Below are 20695 nucleotides of genomic sequence, written 5' to 3' on the forward strand. Positions count from 1 at the left end.
TTAATTTCCCAACATAAGCTCCATCATGTTTGATACACTTTTTTAAGCAATGACAACAACCATATAGTCCATCCCTAAAGAAATGAGGGTCCTGGGAATTTAATCATGTCAATGCAGTCTTTTTTGCATTATTAACTGAAGAAAAATGAGTGCCCTTTAAAGATTTAAGATTAGAAAACAAAAAGAAGTCAGAAGGAGCCAAATCAGAACTGTAAAGTGGATGCCTGATGATTTCCCACCAAACCTCTCTTGAAATTGCCCTTGTCTGAAGAGAAGAATGAGCGAGAGCATCGTCCTGGTGGAGGACTCTCTGGAGACACTCTCCCAGGTTTTTTTTTTTTTTTTTCTTTAGGTGTTTTTCTTCTAATGCTTTGGCTTTCTCATAATAAATGCTCTCATAATAAGCAGATGTTATTGTTCTTTGGCTCTTCAGAAAGTCAACAAGCAAAATGCCTTGAGCATTCCAAAAGACCATTGCCATGACCTCTGCTCTTGACTGGTCCACATTTGCTTTAACTGGACCACTTCCACCTCTTGGTTTGATTGTGCTTTGTTTTCAGGATCATACTGAAAAAGCCCTGTTTCATCTCCTGTTACAGTTCTTCAAAGAAGTCCTTCAGGGTCTTGATTCCACTTGTTCGAAAGTTCCATTGAAAGCTCTGCTCTTGTCTGCAGCTGATCTGAGCACAACGGTTTTGTCAAACATTGAGTGGAAAGTTTGCTCAGTTTTAATTTTTCAGTCAATATTATGTAAGCTAAACCAGTTGAGATGTCTACGGTGTTGGCCATCGTTAGTTCTGTTAAACATTGGTCCTTTTTAGTTAGGGCAAAAACGAGATGTATCTTTTCTTTGCAAATTGATGTGGATGGTCTGCCGCTATGGGCTTCATCTTCAATGTCATCTCATCCCTTCTTAAAATGAGCTGTCCATTTGTAAATGCTGATTTTGGGGGGGGCATTGTCCCCATGAACTTCTTGTAAAGCATCAATAATTTCACAATTCTCCTGCCCAAGCTTCTCTACAAATTTGTTGTTTGTTTTTGTTTCAATTTTAGCAGAATTTGTGTTGCTTCGATAGGGGCTCTTTTCAAAATGATGTCTTACCCTTCTTAGTGACTCAAACTAGATCCTGTTCAGATGTTATACCAAGTTAGTATGAGTTTATTTTGGTACTAAAACTATTTTGATATTCTTGTATTTTTTTTAATAATATGCATTTTCCATGAACTTTTGGAAGACCCTTTGTACAAGCCAGGACACTTCAGTGTCTAAGTGGATGGCACAGGCGTTCAATACCACAGGACTTCAGATGGGGAGAGGACAGGAGCTAAAATGTCAGGAAAGGCTTCTGTGGAGCGAGTGGGATTTAAACTGGGCTTAGAGAGTGAATGGGATTTGGATGCTCTTCAGGATAATCCCATTTAGCAAGGTCACGAGAAATGCCCAGGAAACCCGCAGCAGTCAGTGGGCCTTCTCTTCCAGATGCTAGTGGCTGGCTTCCTGGCCTCTCGCCTGTCCTAGGACTTGAGAGTGGGCCTGTACCCACCCCATCATGTCTGCTGGTTTCTAAGTGTCTCTCTAACAATGCTCTGAAGAGCCAGGAGTGCTGCTGGCCACCAAAGCTGAACATGAAGACTGATTTCAGCACCAGGCAAGCCGGCAAATGCCGAAAACACCTGGCTAATTAGCTCGTCTGCACATTGGGCTTTTACTGCAATATATCCACATGCAAAACTCAAATACTTCCAGGTGCTGGGACCCAGTGGCGACAGAACATTCAAGTCAGGTTATGTTCTCAGCTGCCATTTGATATTGCAGGCCTACCACTGCGATCTGGGCTAGGGTAAGCTCCCTGGACACACCACCGACTGAATGATAACAACAGCAATAACCATAGAATGATGAGAGCACAGTCTTATATGGTGCTTCAGAGTATACAAAGGATTTTGTCATTTATGCCTCTCATTTATGAGTCACTATCTTATTTGTAATACACCTACATTATTATATGGTTTTCAAAGATTACGCTATCTTATTTGTAATAAGAACGTGCCAGCAGTTATGGATCCTGGTTGACAGCTGTGGAGGGCTGGGCCTGGGGATGCCAGATGTCTCCCATATACTCCTCCATGTGACACTTAGTCATCCTCAATGACACCTCCATCTCCAAAGCATTCCACCTCGGTGGTGTGGCCTTTGAATGGATGAAGAGAGCCTTAGATGAGGCTCAGGATTCTGTGCTCAGTTCCCATGTGACCCTAGATGGACCTCACTCTGTCTTAAGAACACTAGGCTTTGGTTTTAGACAGCCCTGGGTTCAAGTCCCAGCTCTGCCACTTCCTACCTGTGATCCTGAGGAAGTTATTTATCTTCTCTGAGTCAATTTCTCCTGTGTTAAACATGGATGATAATAGCACCTCTCTCATAAAGTTGTTGTGAAGATGGTAAGATACACAGCACATATAAAGTGCTTAGCACAGGGTATGACCCGTACTTAGTGCTTTAAGTGCTAATTATATTATTACTATTATCATTATAGGGAGGATAGTACAGTGTTGTTCCCTCGCCTGAACCCACAGACTAGGTCAGGACCCGGGGGCGTGGGCATCCTCCCTCTTTCTGCATGAGCTCAGCATGCTCCAGTGGGTGGAACCGAGGGCCCTGGGTGAAGACACCTTTGTGGAGAGGCAGCATTCTCTCTCAAGCAGCTGGGCTTGCAGGGATGCTCTTCTCCCAGTTTCCATGCCTTGGGGGGATGGCGGAATCTTGATCTCAAGCCATAGACCTGTACTGTCCAATACAGTAGCTGCAAGCCACATACGAAGGTGAGCACTTGAACTGTGGACAGTCTAAAGTGAGATGTGAGAGCAAAAGATATTTCAAAGACTGAGTTCAAAAGAAAGGAATGTAAAAGATCTTGTTAATAATTTTTAGAGTGACTGCATGCTGAAATGATAATATGTTGCATGTATTAGGTTAAATAAAATGTTATTACAATGAATTTCATCTGTTTCTTTTACTTTTAAAAAAACAAATGTGGCCAAAATTGAAAATTATACATGTGGTTCATGTTGTATTTCTAATGTGCAGCGCTGGTCTGGAGCGTAAGCTCCATGAAGGCAGGTGTCTCTGGTTCACAGCTGTATCCCAGGCATCCAGAACAGCACCTGAATGAACGAGTCAGCCAGTGAGTGTGTGAGGCTGGAGGAGAGTTTACAAGAAGCTGGAGGTCCTACTTGAGCAGACAGGAACAACTCCTGGACTCCTTGAGTGAGGGTTGAAAGCAGGAATAACACAGGCTCCTTTCCAAAAAGCTCAGGGCGGGGACACTGGGACCAGGTCAGGAGGGGAATTTGCTCAGGAGGCCACAGGTTAAAGCAAAGTAGAGCACCCAAGAGACAATGTTTTGGGGGAATTAACACGGCAGATGTTATGATTAACACAGCCTCGGTCATGTGCAGATGAGGAAATGGAGGCTGGATTCCAACCAAGCACATCTCAAACCCATGCTCTTTCTACTGAATCCCTTACCTCCCACAGGCAATGTAGAGGTGCAGAAAGAAAACCAGACTTAGAATTTTTTTTTAAAAAAGCATATTCCCCCATGTCCCCGCTGATGTTAACCGCGGGCAAGTCACTTGGCCTCCTTGGGCCTCGGGCTCCTCTTGTCCTCCTCCATAGTAGGTAAACCACCAGATCCCGTCCATTTCATTTCTTTCTAACGGGGTGCAGAGATAAGAAATCCTATCCCGGAACGTAGTCTCGAAGGCTGAGCCCTGCACAGTTCCTCTCCTCGCTTTCATGCTCCAAAGAGGCTCTCTGACTGAGGTTTCTTTGCATCACCCAAATCAATGATTTGTTTAAGGGTTCTCTTTGATTTAACTTGGTTTTAGATGCTTTTCATCAGAAGCCAAAACCGTGCAGACTCTTTCCTTGATCTTGTAATGAAATTCCCTCTGAGATATTTAATACTAGAAACAGCCTCTGCTATACCATATTCTCTTTCAAGAAAAAAGACATCTAAATAACAAAAATCCTGCCATATCCAAATAAAAATCTCAGATTGTGAATGGACTTGTCTCTCTTGTATCTGCTTTCATTGTCCAGTTGCCATCCATACCAATGAATTTCCTACATTTCTTATAAAAATGGAAGGTGGCCAGGCGCAGTGGCTCACGCCTATAATCCCAGCACTTTGGGAGGCTGAGGCAGGTAGATCAACTGAGGTCAGGAGTTCAAGACCAGCCTGGCCAACGTGGTGAAACCCCGACTCTACTAAAAATACAAAACATTAGCTGGGCGTGGTGGCGAGTGCCTGTAATCCCAGTTACTAGGGAAGCTGAGGCAGAAGAATCACTTGAACCCAGGAGGCGGAGGTTGCAGTGAGCCGAGATTGTGCCATTGCAATCCAGTCTAGGCAACAAGAGTGAAACTCTATCTCAAAAAAAAGAAAGAAAGAAAAAAAAGAAAGAAAGAAAGAAAGAAAGAAAGAAAGAAAGAAAGAAAGAAAGAAAAAGAAAAGCAAAAGACAAAAAGAAACAAATAAAAATGGAAGGTACTTAATACACCACCAGGCTCTTGTGCCTGCTACAAGTCTTGACGGAATCCTGATGCTATAACGTTTTCTGCTGCGTTAATCCCTCAAAACATTCTCTCTCTTGTGCTCTGCTTTGCATTGACCTGTGGCGTGCTGAGTGAATTCTCCTCCTGACCTGGTCCCAGCATCCCCAACCTGAGCTTTTTGGAAAAGAGCCTGTGTTATTCCCACTTCCAATCCTCGCTCAAGAGCCTCTTACATTTTAATCTAACCAGAGTATTTTAGAGCCAAAACTGACTTCTCAGAGAAGAAAATCTCACCCACTCCCACCCAGGTGAAACGCCAACATTATTTTTTATCAGAAGGGATAAAGAAAGATTTGCCAGTATCAACTGCGCCATTCTAAAGCAGGAAAAAGTCGAATCCCGGCGGGCAGAGCTGCTTTCCAACACAACCCCATGCAGGATTCTGAACTCACTTTATTACCCGTCCGTGGCTCAGCCACTTGTTGAATTATTATGGATTTTTAGCCCCTTCCCTCACCCACTGAGCAGAGTGGTTGACCAGCCAGCACTTTCTAGTGCTCATGAGAATGACTGAGTTTTAAATAAGCAGCACACACCAGCACAGCAAAGCTGCTTTCTCAAAAATGATTACATACAGAATTCCAAAGCCAAACAAATTCACCCAGTGGCTCTATTCAGCTAACATTTACAGAGTGATTCCTAGTATAAGATGCTGTGTTAGGAACGGGGTAAAAAGCAAGTGAGGCCAGGCATGATGACTCACACCTGTAATCCCAGCACTTTGGGAGGCTGAGGCAAGAGGATCGCTTGAGCCCAGGAATTTGAGACCAGCCTGGGCAACATAGCGAGACCCCGTCTCTACAAAAAAAAAAAAAAAAAAAAAGAAAGAAAGAAAAAGAGAGAGAGAGAAGAAAAAACTAGCTGAGTGCAGTGGTACATGCCTGTAGTCCTAGCTACGTGGGAGGCTCTCTTGAACCTAGGAGTTTGAGGTTGCAGTAAGTGAGCCACCACTGTACTCCAGTCTGGGCAACAGAGTCTCAATTGTGTCTCAAAAAAAAAAAAAAAAAGTGAGTAAAATGTTATTCTTCTCCTCAAGTAGCTTATAGTCTAGTGGAGATAAATGCATGTGAAAAACTAAAACGTAAGGCAGAATGAGAAAAGGGCAATAAGAAAAGACATGTACAGTGAAAAAGGACTAGAAGGAAATGCACCACAATATCAACGGTGGTTATCTTGTTTATTGGGTTTACGGGTGATTTTTATGATGTTCTTTACTATTTCCTATATTCTCTGTGTTTATGTTAACCCCCAGGGCTGTGGGGAGGGGAAGGGAGATGGAAGAGGTCCAGCACGTGTTTGGAAAAATGTGAGTAGGGAACAGGGTGCACTGGCACAAGGACAGAGTAAGAGATAGGACAGGAGGGCTAGAAAGCCTTGAATGCCATGCCAAATTGACTCGGTTGCTCACTGTCAGTGTTTCCATGGCCTTTTGTGATTGTTGCTGATGCATCACCCATCACACTGGATTAGACTTGTCTACATGTCTACCCCCATACATTTTTAGCTCCCTGAGGTCAGGGATCATGGCTCATTCATTCTGTAACCATACCACCCAGCATAATGACTAGCACATAACAGGAGTCAACAAAATCTTCTTGGATGTATTGGATTCTAACAGAGTTATTCCTTATTTTGCAGGTTATAAGGAGTCATCAAGGGTTCTAGGACCTGACATATTTTAGGGAGTTCATATGGAATATATACCAGGCACTATGCTGGGAGCCTTAATTGTCTTAATTGACCCTACCTATAACCCGCATTGTCCACATTCATTTACACATGAGGTTCAGAAAGTTTAGGTAACCCACCTAAGGTCATACAGTCTGAAGACAGTGTAGGGGCTAAAGTCAAACAGAAAGAAGTAAGGAGACTAGACCCATGAGAGGCTGTGGGGACCTGGAATGGTACAGCCACTCGAGAATGAAGTGTGGAGTGAGGCTGGCATCTGGGAGGCTGTATGGAGGTAGCACTTACAGCTGAGGGGTGATGAGCTCCGTAGCTCCTGCATCAGGCACATTTATCATTTCTGATGTCAGCACAGGACACACAGCACAAACAGGGACTCACCCTTGCCTTATTAGAATAGCTACCAGAAGTAGGATTTGTGCAAAGAGCCCCTACCCATGCTGTGAATAGTCCCCCTCCATTCTCTCATCCACTGGCTTTTTCATGAAATTCCTAGACCCAGACACTTTCATGAAAATGTTGATACAACTGGCTCTGACTACAAATGTAAATCAATTTCCCTAGCCTAAACAAAAACAGAATTGGGAATCAGAAGTGCTTTCTCATCCCATCTCAGTCACTGACTAAATAGGTACTCTTCATCTATTTCCTTCCCCTCTCTGAGTCTCAGTTTCCTTATCTGTGGATTGACTGGGCTGGACAAAATGGTCTTTAAGATCCTTCAGACTACATCCAAAACTGTATGTTCTCAGGAACTTTGTACTCCTCCTTAGCATTTATGATCATTGTAACTAAACAATTCCTGGTGTAACCAGTGAACATCTATTACTCCTGCTGGACTGTGCGCTCCCTGAGGCCGGGGACCATCTGCCTTGTTCCCAGTAATATTTGTAGCCTTGACTAGAGTGCTGAGCATGGAGTAGCATGCTTGTCTGCAGCACAGACACACGGCTGGTCCCTGGCATGCCCTTTCTCTGGGTTGGAGCTGTGTGTGGACAGCAACCAGCCTTAAGCCTTCTCACCATGATAGGGCTTCTCTAATGGTGCTTGCTCTCTGGAGGACACTGTTTCTCTCCATGGTTCAGGTGGCCAGTTAGTGTCAGATTTATCCACCCTTCCAGTCAACCCTGGAAAACTCTTTTGGAGTTTCTAATAAATAAGAGGTCAGTGGTGGGGGGGTTTGGAAACTGTGTGTGTTTGCATTCAAAATACCCTACTGCTCAATTGGAAACGTTTCCACACGTCTCTGACTCAGTGGCACAGAGAGATGCCTAGGGATGCCCCTAGGCGTCCCTAGGGGCAGCTCAGTGCCCTGGTGAGACTTAGCAACTCCAGCCATGGTCGTCCATCCTGCTCCCTAACCTCAGCCCCACATCTCACGTTAAGAGGCCAGGCCTTTCTCCCTCAAGCCCATAGTAGGCAAGGATGCTGGGGTTCTTGTAGGCAGGAGGATGCCTGGAATGACCTCCACCAGGGCCTCTTATCCAAGGGGTCCCAAAGCCACTCCTTGGGGCCAACACCTGCATTTTGGCCTGTGCTTACCATTCTGCAGTGTCTCTCTCAACATTAAATCAGTAGCCACTGACATTACAGTGTCAGTCATGACGGTGTCCATAGAAGGAAGAGATCTCCTTCCTTTAAAGACATTTATTTCCAGAAAGTGAAATGAAGGCATTCCTATGCCCTTCCTTTGTTTCTAGGACAATGGGTAATGTCAAATCCTCAATAGAGATGACAATCAAAGACTAAGAATAATCATGCATCAGTTGTTCCCCTCTGTTTCCTCCTGTCTCCTTCCAATCCAGGCCCCCACCACCCAGCCCCAGTGCTCAGTGCATCACAGTCCCTAGATTCTTCTTGTCAGGTGGCGTTTAATTGCTTTTCTCTACCCTTAAGGCCATATTATACTCAGGGTGACCTCTCTGCTCCCAGAGTATTGGCCCTTTCTGAGTTCACTGTTCAAAACAACACCTGGGAAATGCACACACAGGATCCAGAAATGAGATTAGTGCATTCTTGTACAAGCCCTCTCACACCCTCTCGGCTCCTGCTGAGCCAGCCAGAAAAGTCAGTGAGGACTCTGCTTTCATGGGCATTGTTAATGAAAGTTTCGCTTGCTTAAGTTTGCAGAAAGTAGGGCACGGATCTGCGCTTCATCATGCAGTGCCCCGCGAGATGCCTCCTCAAGATAGCTGGCTGGTTATTAACTAAGCACAGCTGGCATTGTGTGTGCTCTGAGGCTGGCTGCTCTCATTCCAGCTTGGTGGTCTGAGCATAGGAGAAAATGGTCTCTTAGGAGAAGTCTGTCAGAAGTGATATGAATTAGTTTAGATATCTGCAGGTGGGGCTGACTTCTAAGAAATTGGCAGGGCCATCCAATGATGTCAGCAATGTCACCCAGACCTTCTGGGGCTTCAAAACAAATAGCTTTGCTGGGATTCATAAAGCCACCACCGTAAAGTGGAACTGCTGGTGTGGGGGAGGGGTGGAGTGCACCTGGAGAGAGTGACCCTTACATTGATGGACAACAGAACACTAAGTGTTCAGACATCCGACCTCACCCTTCACTGGTTCCCACTGCTATGGAATGGAGTGTGAACTCGCTTCCTGGGCTGCTTGGGCTCTTTTGGTCTAAGGAGGCGCAGCAAGCACTATTTTCCAAAATAGGACAGGACAGAATGGAGAAGAAGAATGGAGAGGAATTCATCTTTCCTACAAAAAGAAAATAGTCTCTGGTCGGTTCTCCACAGAATTAGTGCCCACTCCCCTTGGACAGTCGCTGTCCTATAACAGTGGTCCTGCCTCCCATTTTCCCTCCAGCCAGGCCTCCCTGCTTTCGCTCACTTGGCTTCCATATGAGAAAGGCTTTCCTACATCTCTTCCATCTCACCAAATCTCCTCCGCTCGTTAGGCAGGGTTTTAATCTATAAGGGTTGCCAACAAATTATCAAAAACCAGGTGATTTCTTCTCTCACAGTTCTAGAGGCCAGAAGTCCTAAATCAAGGTGACTGCAGCGCTGTGTCCCCTCTAAAGGCTCCTGGAGAGAATCTGCTCCTTGCTTCTTCCGGCTCTGGTACCTCCAGGTGTTCCTTGGCTTGAGGCTATATTGCTCCAACTCTGCCTCTGTCCTCATTTGGCCTTCTTCTCTCTGTGTCCCTCCTCTGTGTGTCTCTTTATGAAGACACTTGCCACTGAATTAAGGGCCCACCCAGATAACCCAGGATGATCTCATCTGACGATCTGTAACTTCATTACATCTGCAAAGACTCCTTTTTCCAAATAAGGTCATATTCACCAGTTCTGGCAGTTAGGACATGGGCCTATCTTTTTACCATTCACGCCTCTGCACGCACTAATTCTCAATCCTCAGAGTACATCAGATCCTCTGGGGAGACTTTTAAACACTCCAGATGTGTGGGCCTCACTCCAGAAATTTGTTTTCACATGATCCTGGATGGGAAATTAAATACGTATTTTCCTTTCTTCAATTCCCCAGTTTCTCAAGTGCAGCCAGGATGGTGCGGCAGGGGTGAGGAGAGCCACATCTCCCGGAGAGTACTTCATTGAAGAAGACATTATAAATAAAGAATACCAGCTTTCACTGATCTGAGTATCAGCGTTCACTGATCACTTTCTCCTCCAGGATTTTTTTTTTTCTGACTGAGTCATGAATCAGGCTGTCATCCATTGTTTTGTAAATGTTGCACAAAGAATGTCAGAGACCTTGGAGATCATTTAATCCAGTGGTGCTCCACCCTATCCAATCAATACCCTATTTTTGTAACAAATATTTAGAAACACCCTCTTTACCACCTGAAATAAAATTCCTAGAAAAGTCAACCGACCCAAATGCATAAAGTAGCCCTAATTTTAATAAAAGGAGAAAAAGGAAATGCGATTAATATATATAAATATATATCATATATGTATATTATATATATATCATATAGGTATACTATATATATACATATATATATATATATATACACACACAGAGAGAGAGAGAAAGAGAGAGAGCGAGTGCACACTTGGCATGTCATCCCATGCAGGAGCCATGCTAATCTTCTCTGTATCATTCCAATTTTAGTATACGTGCTGCCAAAGTGAGCACAGAAATGTGATTCTTAATAAAATAATGTCTTTCAATATGTACGTGCTCATGCATGCCTGCACTGGAACACATAATGAAGTAGTCAACACTTCCACCTACCTATAATGGATAAGTTTAGATTTAACAGAAGACAAATAGAAGCCACTTCATATAAGAAGTACAAGGAAATAAAAGAGCAGAAGGATATAGGAGGACAATAGAATAAAGAAGTGTTACAATGAGTTACCCTCCTTTCCTGGCCGTACATGATAACAGGAAGAAGGAAATAACCTTCACTGAGGTAGAGATAACAAGCCAAGTCAAATTACAAATGTGCAAGCAGAGAAAACAAGGAAGCACAGGATCCTGTCTCGTGAGCTCGGTCTTACGTATAAGTGTAGTGTCACGATAATTTATTACGCTGTGACATGGGGCAGGATAGTGACAAAGTGTCAGAAAACATGTTTCCAGTCTGGAAATCCCACCCACTGTGTTGAGGCATATATTCAGTCTTTTGCAGGAAAGAAAAAAAGAAAAGAAAGAAAGAGAGAGAGAAAGAAAGAAAGAGAAAGAAAGAGAGAGAGAGAAAGAGAGAGAGAGAGAAAGGAAGGAAGGAAGGAAGGAAGGAAGGAAGGAAGGAAGGAAGGAAGAAAGAAAGAAAGAAAGAAAGAAAGAAAGAAAGAAAGAAAGAAAGAAAGAAGTGGCTGGGCGCAGTGGCTCACACTTGTAATCCCAGCACCTTGGGAGGCCAATGGGGGTAGATCACAAGGTCAAGAGATCGAGACCATCCTGGCCAACATGGTGAAACCCCATCTCTATTAAAAATACAAAAATTAGCCGGGCATGGTGGCACACCCTGTAGTCCCAGCTACTCGGGAGGCTAAGGCGGGAGAATCGCTTGAATCTGGGAGGCAGAGGTTGCAGTGAGCCGAGATCGTGCCACTGCGCTCCAGCCTGGCAACAGAGCGAGACTCTGTCTCAAAAAAAAAAAAAAAAAAAAAAAAAAAAAGCCTTTAAAATGACATCCTTACAGTATGGGCGGTGAGAAGAAGAGGATGGACTGGGAAAAGTTGTTGGGTAAATCTTGAAGGAGAATATCAGAGTGAGAGGGAAGAACAAAAGGCAACCCCAAAGAAGTAACCATGATAGCTAATTTTTGCAAGAGATTTCTTATCATTGTAATACAAATATATGTGATAAGAATATTTTTTAAACAGCTTTTATAAACAAGTTTGAGGTGCCTCTGCTAATTTAAAGTAGTATCTAATTCTACATCTGCTCGATGAAGTCTCAGATTTCCTGTTACAGACCTGCGCATGGGTTCCTTGCTTTGCAGTAACTGCATATTGCACTGTGCCCTTTTCAGTTAAGTGTATATTTGGAAATGCTCTGATCTAGACAGAATGCATGAAGCAGGGAGATCATCTCATCATTTCAAGGTTTTGTCTTTATTCCATTTAGGCTTCTCTTCCTAAAACAACCATTTCCTAAATACTGGGCTTTTGGCTTAACTTCTTTGAAAGTGTGACAGGCATTACTCTAGAGGACAGCACTGACCCCATTAGAAACACTCACCAAACAAGGGCTGAAAAACTATCTATTGCATACTATGTTCGTTATTTGAGTGACGGGTTAATTAGAACCCCAAACCTCAGCATTTGCAATATCTCCACGTAACAGACTTGCGGGTGTACCTCTTCAATCTAAAAAATAATAATAATAATAATAAGGAATAATGATCAAGTGTAACCTCATTCATTTCTGTAATGAGGAAACAGGCCCAAGAGGGTAGGCCAATGGTAAATTTTGCTCCCCTTCCTGTCACTAAGTTCCTTGAGGGCAAGGAGGGTATGGGATACTTCTCTGGCATCTGCATACAGCTGCCAGCACAGAGCAGCACACATGCCTGTCTGTGGCCCTAGACGTGCCTGCTGTCTGTATTCCATCAGGACTCTGGATTCTCCTTTTCAACCTGAAAACCACTCGTTTCTAATTATTCATCCATAGGAAACACAGGCAACGGATCCCCAGAAGCCACTTGGGACTGAGTTTCAACACGTTTGTTTTACACAGTTTAAGCACCCGCACCAGCTGCAGCTGAAGACCATAGCATTTCAATGAAAAGCAACTGGCTCCCTCCCCAACCCCTCTGCCCGTAGGCTGCTGTGGTTAGCACTGCACTCAGAGAAAGAATAAATAAAAAGCAAAAGCCCCAGTTGTTCTAAGATAACCACAGAGATGACAGATGCTGTTGCATGCAAACTTGCAGGAGAAGAGAGATAAACAGCAACATTACAAATCCAACAAAGCATGGTGACGAGAAGCCTTGGTGGGCAAGTCCTATTGCTGAGGTGTGATTTCAGAGATCAGGTGGAATGTGCCCTCTTGGTCCCATCCTCCCCTCACCCCTGCACTCTTCCTCTTTCAGCTGGCTGGGTTTAGAATTTCTCCAGTAGGGAAGAGGATTTTGCCCTGCTTGAAGAATGCTAACTCTCACGGTGAGTGACCCTTTGGGAGACCCCCAGCCCCCAGCTTACAGGATAAACAAATGGCCAGGAATGAGAAAAGCTGAGGTGGAGCAGCAAAGGGAGGGAGGGTTCCTTTGGCCCCCACCTCTCAACCCCGAGTAGGCTCCAGAGAGCTGCCAGCTGTGGTCATGTTCATCCTGGGCTGAGGGCAGAAGGATGGCTCAATACCTTAGCTCATAGCCACCACTTCCGGGGCCCACTTCCTTCCTTCATCAAGCAGTGTAAAATGACGAGGACCCAAGACAGCTGGAAGCCACTTGCCTTGCTGTTCATGGTGGCTCCATGGTGTATTTGTCTCTTTTGCCACATTCTGGACACAACCCAATGCATCCATGTCACCAATACCACATATACCTGGTGGCGCTGCAGCTTGCTGTTGACCTGCCTGAACTAGCCTCCAGGCACCAGGCTTATCACTCACACCGAGCACAGTGCCTGGCATTCAGAAGTTGCTCAATACATGTTCTTGGATTGAAAGAGCAAAAAGGGCAGGGGAGCCAATTCCACTCTATGAAATGGGAAAAGCTGTCAAGGAACAGCCGTCATGTTAGTTAGGAGACCACAGACGCATTGTCACCCACCTTTTTTTTTTTTAGACGGAGTCTCGCTGTGTCGCCCAGGCTGGAGTGCAGTGGCGCGACCTCGGCTCACTGCAAGCTCCGCCTCCCGGGTTCATGCCATTCTCCTGCCTCAGCCTCCCGAGTAGCTTAGAGACGGGGTTTCACCGTGTTAGCCAGGATGGTCTCGATCTCCTGACCTCGTGATCCGCCCGTCTTGGCCGCCCAAAGTGCTGGGATTACAGGCGTGAGCCACCGCGCCCAGCCGTCACCCACCTTTTTTGCAGCACGTAGCCATCTCGCCCATTTTCAGAGCTGCTCTTATCTTTGTCATGACTGTCATCTCCACAGCATCAGTAATGACAAACTTAGAAGGTGAGAGGCTTAACTGTAAACCACACCTTTTTTAAAAAGATTTTGGGGCTGGCTACGCTGGCTCACGCATGTAATTCCAGCACTTTGGGAGGACGAGGCAGGCAGGTCACGAGGTCAAGAGATTGAGACCATCCTGGCCAACATGGTGAAACCCCATCTCTACTAAAACTACAAAAATTAGCTGGATATGGTGGTGTGCACCTGTAGTCCCAGCTACTCGGGAGGCTGAGGCAGGAGAATCACCTGAACCCGGGAGGCAGAGGTTGCAGTGAGCCGAGATTTCATCACTGCATTCCAGCCTGGGTGACAGAGTGAGACTCCGTCTCAAGAAAAAAAAAAAACACTTTGGAAGCAGCGTGATAGATTGGCTAAAATGTCAGGTTCTAGTGACAGAAAAACCTGGGTTCTGATCCTAGTTCTTCCGTGTATGAGTTATGAGTCTTGGTGAAGCCACTTCACTCTGCTACTGTTTCCTTGTCTGGAAAAGGGAGCTAGTGCTACCACTGCCTTGGGGGGTCTGCTGAGACAATCCATGTAATGGAACAACACTTCTGACTGTCTTATATTTCATTTTTATTGCTGGTCTCTACGCAGTTACTCAGACAGTGCGCAAAAGCAAGAAGAGAGCAGAGTTCTTTCCCTTCCACTTTTCAGCTCCTGAGATGAAAGCCTGGACGTAGCAAGGCAGGGGCTGCAATCTCAAGCATACAGAAGAGTAACAGAAATGGGCCGAGTGGTCAGGGGCCGATGAAGCAGAATCGCTTTCATATCGAGTCTGCCCTCCTCCCTCTGCTGGAAAAAGACAGCCTCCTTGGTTTTCAGTTTCTGCCTTGAAGAGACATGAGTACATGAGTGATTTCCCTTCCTCCTTAATACTCTATGAGAGAAACAGCACAATGTTGCTAGATGGCAGTCAATGCCCAGGCTGAACGCAAGAGGGTCAGCAAGAGGTGGCGGGGAAGATGCCAGAGGCGGGCAGGGAGGTCTCTTTAAAAGGACAGCTGCTACCCAACCCAACCAGTTGTCCACATACTAGAACCGAGTGTTTCCAGTTCTGTTGATTATTCAAAGGTTTTTCAGAATTTTTAAATGTTACACACGTTCAGGGTCAACATGAAATGGCAGGTTTATTCCGTGCAGTGTTTCTTGTAATATTAACAGCAAATGACTAAAAACAACCTGTGTTCATCAGTAGGGGATTGCTAAATTATGGTAAATCCATACAATGGGATACTACGCCCCTGTAAAAAAAAAAGAATGAGGAAGCTCTCCACATACTGATAGGGAAAGATCACCAAGATAAATTGAGTGAAAAAGGCAAGGTTAAAAATAGTGCATAGAGTCTCCTATAATTATATAAGAAGTAGAGGGATGAGGCAGATATATATTTGTACTGACTTTTATCTGCAAAAAGAAATCCTGGAAGGTTGTATAGGAAACTAATAAAAGTGGTTACAGGGGAGGGGCAGGGCAGGACTGGCCAATGGAGGCAGGGATAAGATTTCACCAAATACCTTTCTATAGTGCTTTAATTTTTGAACCACACAAATGTATTGCTTATTTGAAAAATAATACAAAAACACTGTGTACACCAGCTACTGGGAAGAAAACACATCTACAGGCTACGAACAGCCTGCAGGCTTCTGGGTTGCACCTTCACATTAAGGGCTCCAAAACTGGAGAGGCAGAAAAGTTGGCAGCATTGGGTCCAAGCTTTACTAGGTTTGGAGACAAGTAGGTTGTTCAGTATCTGGTGTCTGGAACTCTCTCTGCATTGCCTGGCAATAAGCTCGTTGGGCCCAGCAGCCTCCGCCGCCTCTAGGGGGAAAGTGATGCACTCCCAGCCTCTCTGGAAGAGACTGCTCCAAAACTCAACTTCCCAGGAAACTGAGGAGCTCCAAGGTCACCAGGTGCTGGGCAGATAGAATTTCCTGGCATTCCTCGACTGTTAAGGCTGCCTGGAACCCCAGCGGTGTGTTCCCCCCGTCAAGTCTCTGTCCCACTTGTACCATACAAAGGAGAGCGATAGGTGGGTACAGTTCCTCCTCTGGGGCACAGCATCCAATGTGTCCAGCTGGGCCCCAGCTCAGCACACCTCCCTAGGGAATGCTGAGAACAGAGGACATGCACCCCTGCTGACACTACTGCCAGTCACTTTCAGGCAGCACCACGAACACCATTCATATTCACCCCGGCCCTTCGTATGTCCCTGGTCTTGTCACTGTGAATGAGCTCACTTAGTACTGCAGCTTGAACTGTGATCTCCACACTGAAGTCCTAACCCCAGTACCTCAGAATGTGACCTTCTTTGGAAACGGGGTTGCTGAAGATGTAATGAGTTAAGATGAGGTCATACTGGAGTGGGGTGGTTCCTAATATGGCTGATGCCCCTATAAAAATGGGAAAATTTGGAAACACACACACACAGGGAGAATGCCATTGATGAGAAAGGCAGGGATTGGAGTGACGCAGCTGCAAGCCAAGGAAGACCAAAGTCAGCCGGCGAACCGTCAGAAGCCAGGGTGAGGCAAGGAGGGGCCTCCTATATACCACACAGGGGTCAGGCCCTGCTGACGCCTTGGTTGCAAACCTCTAGCCTCTAGAACTGGGAGACCTGACATTTCTGTTAATCACCCAGTTGGTGGCACTTTGTTAAGGCAGCCCTAGGAAACTCATACACTCAGCAACCTCAGGCCAACTCAGGTGGCAGAAGTACCTGCCACAGCTCCTTCTCAGCACGTGCCCAACAGATACTGGTGACAACACTGCTCCCATGAATGATGATTCCAGGACCTGGCCTGGTCAAGTTTATTGTGTCGGAATGCATCAAATACTCAACCAATAAACAATGGCTGAGCACCCAACCTTGTGAAGAATGCAAAAGAAATAAAATATTCCATTACTACCCTCAAGGAGTTGACAATCTGATTGAAGATTCAAGAAAGACACAGGTAATAATGGCCAAATTAGTATTATCTTCCCCCAGCCCTCACCCACGACCAGCAGATGCCACAGAAGTCACTCTTAACTAAATTGCACTGTGCTCCCAGCTGGATTCAACCTTCTACTGCATCTCATTTCGCTGCTCCCTGCATGTGTCTGGAAGAACTGCTTTTCCAGCTCTTCGGGACATTCTTTAGGATGTCAGGCTATTAGACAATTTCTAGAAGCTGTCGCCACTGCCTCTGGCATGGAGCCCACACTTCTGCCCACTGTGGACACCCACTCCTGGCCAGAATTGTCTGCCACCCCCAGTGAAGCCACTCCTATCAGTTTCTTATGAGCACTTTTGTCCCAGTCAGAGAAGCAGACCCTGCGGGATGTTGAGCCTATTCTGCAGCTCTCAATGAATCTGACAAGCAAAAAACATGAAATCCAGGTAGTTTGAGAGTCCACTTTGTTGAGCTGACAGCTTTCAAGCCAGGGGCAGGCTACAGAAAATCAGAGACCCTCAGCAGAAATGCTGTTTTCTTATCCTCATTCAGAACATTTGTTTGTTTGGCCAGCCTTCTCACAGGCGGCTGCTCCCAGTACCCCCTGCATCCAGGAACTCCGATTCTTACCATCAGCAAGACTCCTGTGCAGCCACACGCCTGGCAGGAGAGGGGGCAGCACACCTGTGTTGAATTCTCCTGGCACTCCTGTTGAATTCCAGCGCTCTAGATCTGGCTCCTGCAGGGTTTTTTTTTTTGTGCTAAGTGCCCAGTGGAGGCTCTGGCTGGGCTTATGGAGGAAGAGTGGCAAGTTGTTGCCGCCCCACCCTTGACAAACAGCCCAATGGCCCCAGGTGGCTCCGTGCCAGCCTCCTGAAGGGCAGCTGTGGTCAGGGCATGACCTGTGGGTAGAACAGAGAGAGGAAAGGGTTCCTCACTTTGACGTCAAGCAATTCATTTTAGATTCTCTGGGTTGGGCTTTGAGGCAGACACTGTGGCTTGCTGAAGCAGCATCCATTTATCCTTCCCTCCTTTCTAGCAGAACTCCAGTTCTGTGCACTCGGGACAGTGACCTCCTCCCCAGCTCAGAGGCCTCATCCAGCCAAAACAATGCAAGCTCCTTGCCAGTGGGTAGGTTGGGGTGGACTCTACTCCATCTCTGGTTGTTAAGACTTGAGAGGAGCCCTGCTGGGGTGCTCGGGGAAGTGTTTTCCTGGTTCTTTTCCTCTGCTGGATGCTGTGCCATCTAATGTGTTGACTAGAACTTCTGCAGCCACTTTGTGACCATGAGGAGGAAGCCTGAGGCAGAACAGAAAGAATGAATCCGGGCCCTTGATGACGTCGTTGACCACTGGATCAGACAACACCAATGTCACCCTTCCTCCAGACTTCTTATTACACATGCAATAAATATCCTTGTTTAAATCCATCGAGTTGTGGGTTTTTGCTACTCATAGCTAAGATTATCCGAGGTCATGTGCACTGAGATGTTCCTGAGACCACAAGACCACATTCTTGAATCCAATCCCACTATCCTAACCACAACATTCCCAAACTTTCAGGACACACAAACACACACACACACACACACACACACACTTTTCTCTCCACCTTTTCTTGGTATTCAGTCCTTTTCCTAGACTGGACACATTTTGCCATATTTTCTTTTCTTTTTTTGAGACAGAGTTTCGTTCTGTCACCCAGGCTGGAGTGCAGTGGCGTGATCTCTGCTCACTGCAAGCTCCACCTCCCAGGTTCACGCCATTCTCCTGCCTCAGCCTCCCGCCCGCCACAACACCCGGCTAATTTTTTTTTTTTTTTTTTTGTAATATTTTTAGTAGAGACAGGGTTTCACCGTGTTAGCCAGGATGGTCTCGATCTCCTGACCTCGTGATCCGCCCGCCTCGGCCTCCTAAAGTGCTGGGATTACAGGTGTGAGCCACCCCGCCCAGCCTGTATTTTCAATAAATTCTGCAACATATGCCAATTCCATCATTTAATTAAGAAACATTTTTTACCCCCACTGATGTACCAGACACTTTGCTGGGCTCCTGGGACTCAAAATTGAAGTCAGGGACTAAACACTGAAAATGGCATGGAAGTTCCTCAGAAAACTAAAAATAGAACTACCACATGATCCAACAATCCCACGTCTAGGTATACGTCCAAAGGAAACACGATCAGTAGCTCAGAGTCATCTCCGCACTCCCGTGTTCACGGCAGCAGTATTCACAATCACCAAGACATGGAAACAACCCAAGTGTCCATCAACAGATGAATGGATAAAAAAACTGTGGGGTGTGTGTGTGTGTGTGTGTGTGTGTGTGTGTGTGCATATACATAATAGAATATAATTTACCCATAGAAAGAAGGAAACCATTTGCGACAACAGGGTGAACCTCGAACCTTGAGAGCATTATGCTAAGTGAGGTAAGCCAGAGAGAGAAAGGCAAATGTATGATCTCACTTATATGTGGAATCTAAAACAATTGAACTGAGAGAAACAGAGTAGAATGGTGGTTGCCAGGGGCTGTAGGTGGGGAGAGAGGGGAAATGTTGGTCCAAGGGTACAAAATTGCGGTTATAATGTGGATAAGCGGGTGAGTTCTAGAGATCTAATGTACAGCATGATGACTTAATACTGTATTGTATACTTGGAATTTGCTAAGAGGGTAGATTTTAAATGCTCCTACCACATACACAAAAATGGTAACTAGGTGGGGTGATGAATGTATTAACTAACTTTATAAAAAATTTTTTCTCTTTGAATTCTATGTTAACCAACTTGATTGGGGTATCATTTCATAATACACACATATATCAAATCATCAGGTTGTACATCTTAAATTTATAGAATTTTATCTTTCAGTTACACCTCAATAAAGCTAGAAGAAAATGAAGCCTTGCGGAGATACAGCAAATGAGCCCCACTTCTAGAAAGGAGGTGAGTGCAGGGAGGCAAATGCTAGGACAGGGTGCACGCAGGCCTGTGTGGGCACAAAGAAGGGTGCAGGGAGACCTGGGGCTGAGAGAGTGTTAGCAAAACACTCCTCAGAAAAGAAATGAATTCTTGAAGGGAGACGAGAAAACTGCAAGCAATAAATAGAGGCAGGCAGACATTCACAACCAAGTATGTAAGTAACAATACAAATAACAACCAACAATGGTGGCAACTAACAGTTCCTGACACTTACCATGACCCAGGCAGTGTTTGAAAGTTTTCTGGGTATTAACCCATTTAATCCTCCTCCAAAGCCTGTAAGGTAGTCCAAGGATTAGCCCCATTTTATGGATAAGTAAACTGAGGCATGCAGAGGTTAAGTGATACAGGAAGTGGGTAGCAGAGGCAGGACTTGGACCCAGGCAGTGGAGCTCTGAGGTTCGCATGCTTTATAGGCTACACTGGTGGTTCTCACAGTGGCCGCCAGGAGAGATGCCCCCGTAGGCCCTGGAAACTTGTTACCAATTCAGATCTTGGGCCTCATCTCAGACCCACAGAGTTAGAACCTCTGCAGGGAAGGCCCAGCATGCCATGTTTTCACAGCAGGCCTTCCTTGTGATTCTGATGTTTGAGAACCCTGCTTGACACTATAAGCCTGTACTGAGAAGGGATGGCATGCTCAGAGGACCATGAATGCTGCAAAGAGAAGCAAAAGCCAGAGGGAAAGACAAGTAAGCAGTGAAGAAGCCCATCAGGACGATGGGCTTTACTGTATGGGCATGAGGGAGAAAGGTGTGGCGTGAGGCAGGGAGGTGGCTTGATTGGGCTTTGTTCTCTGTGACAAGATCTCTGGCATGAGTGCTAGTAATAGACTAGATGGGGAAGAAGATGGAAGGAGGGGGCCCAGGTAAGAGTCTGATGCTATGACCCCAACAAGTACAGCAGGGGCTGCACTAAGGCA

General features: G+C 45.6%; 1 protein-coding gene and 1 non-coding gene across 2 annotated transcripts in view; both read right to left on the reverse strand.

Moving 5' to 3' along the window:
* CRACR2A (calcium release activated channel regulator 2A) overlaps positions 1-20695 on the reverse strand; it is a 137068-nt gene that overhangs the window by 99647 nt on the left and 16726 nt on the right. Inside the window, exon 2 of the mRNA XM_032158998.2 lies at positions 17424-17695. The gene's annotated coding sequence lies outside the window, so the exon portion shown is untranslated. The remainder of the gene's footprint in view (positions 1-17423; positions 17696-20695) is intronic.
* On the reverse strand, positions 10316-10421 carry LOC116473950 (U6 spliceosomal RNA). Its single transcript, XR_004249512.1, has one exon. It is a non-coding gene; the product is annotated as a U6 spliceosomal RNA (small nuclear RNA).

The sequence above is a fragment of the Hylobates moloch genome, unplaced genomic scaffold, assembly GCF_009828535.3.
Source record: "Hylobates moloch isolate HMO894 unplaced genomic scaffold, HMol_V3 SCAFFOLD_8, whole genome shotgun sequence".
Taxonomy (NCBI): Eukaryota; Metazoa; Chordata; class Mammalia; order Primates; family Hylobatidae; genus Hylobates; species Hylobates moloch.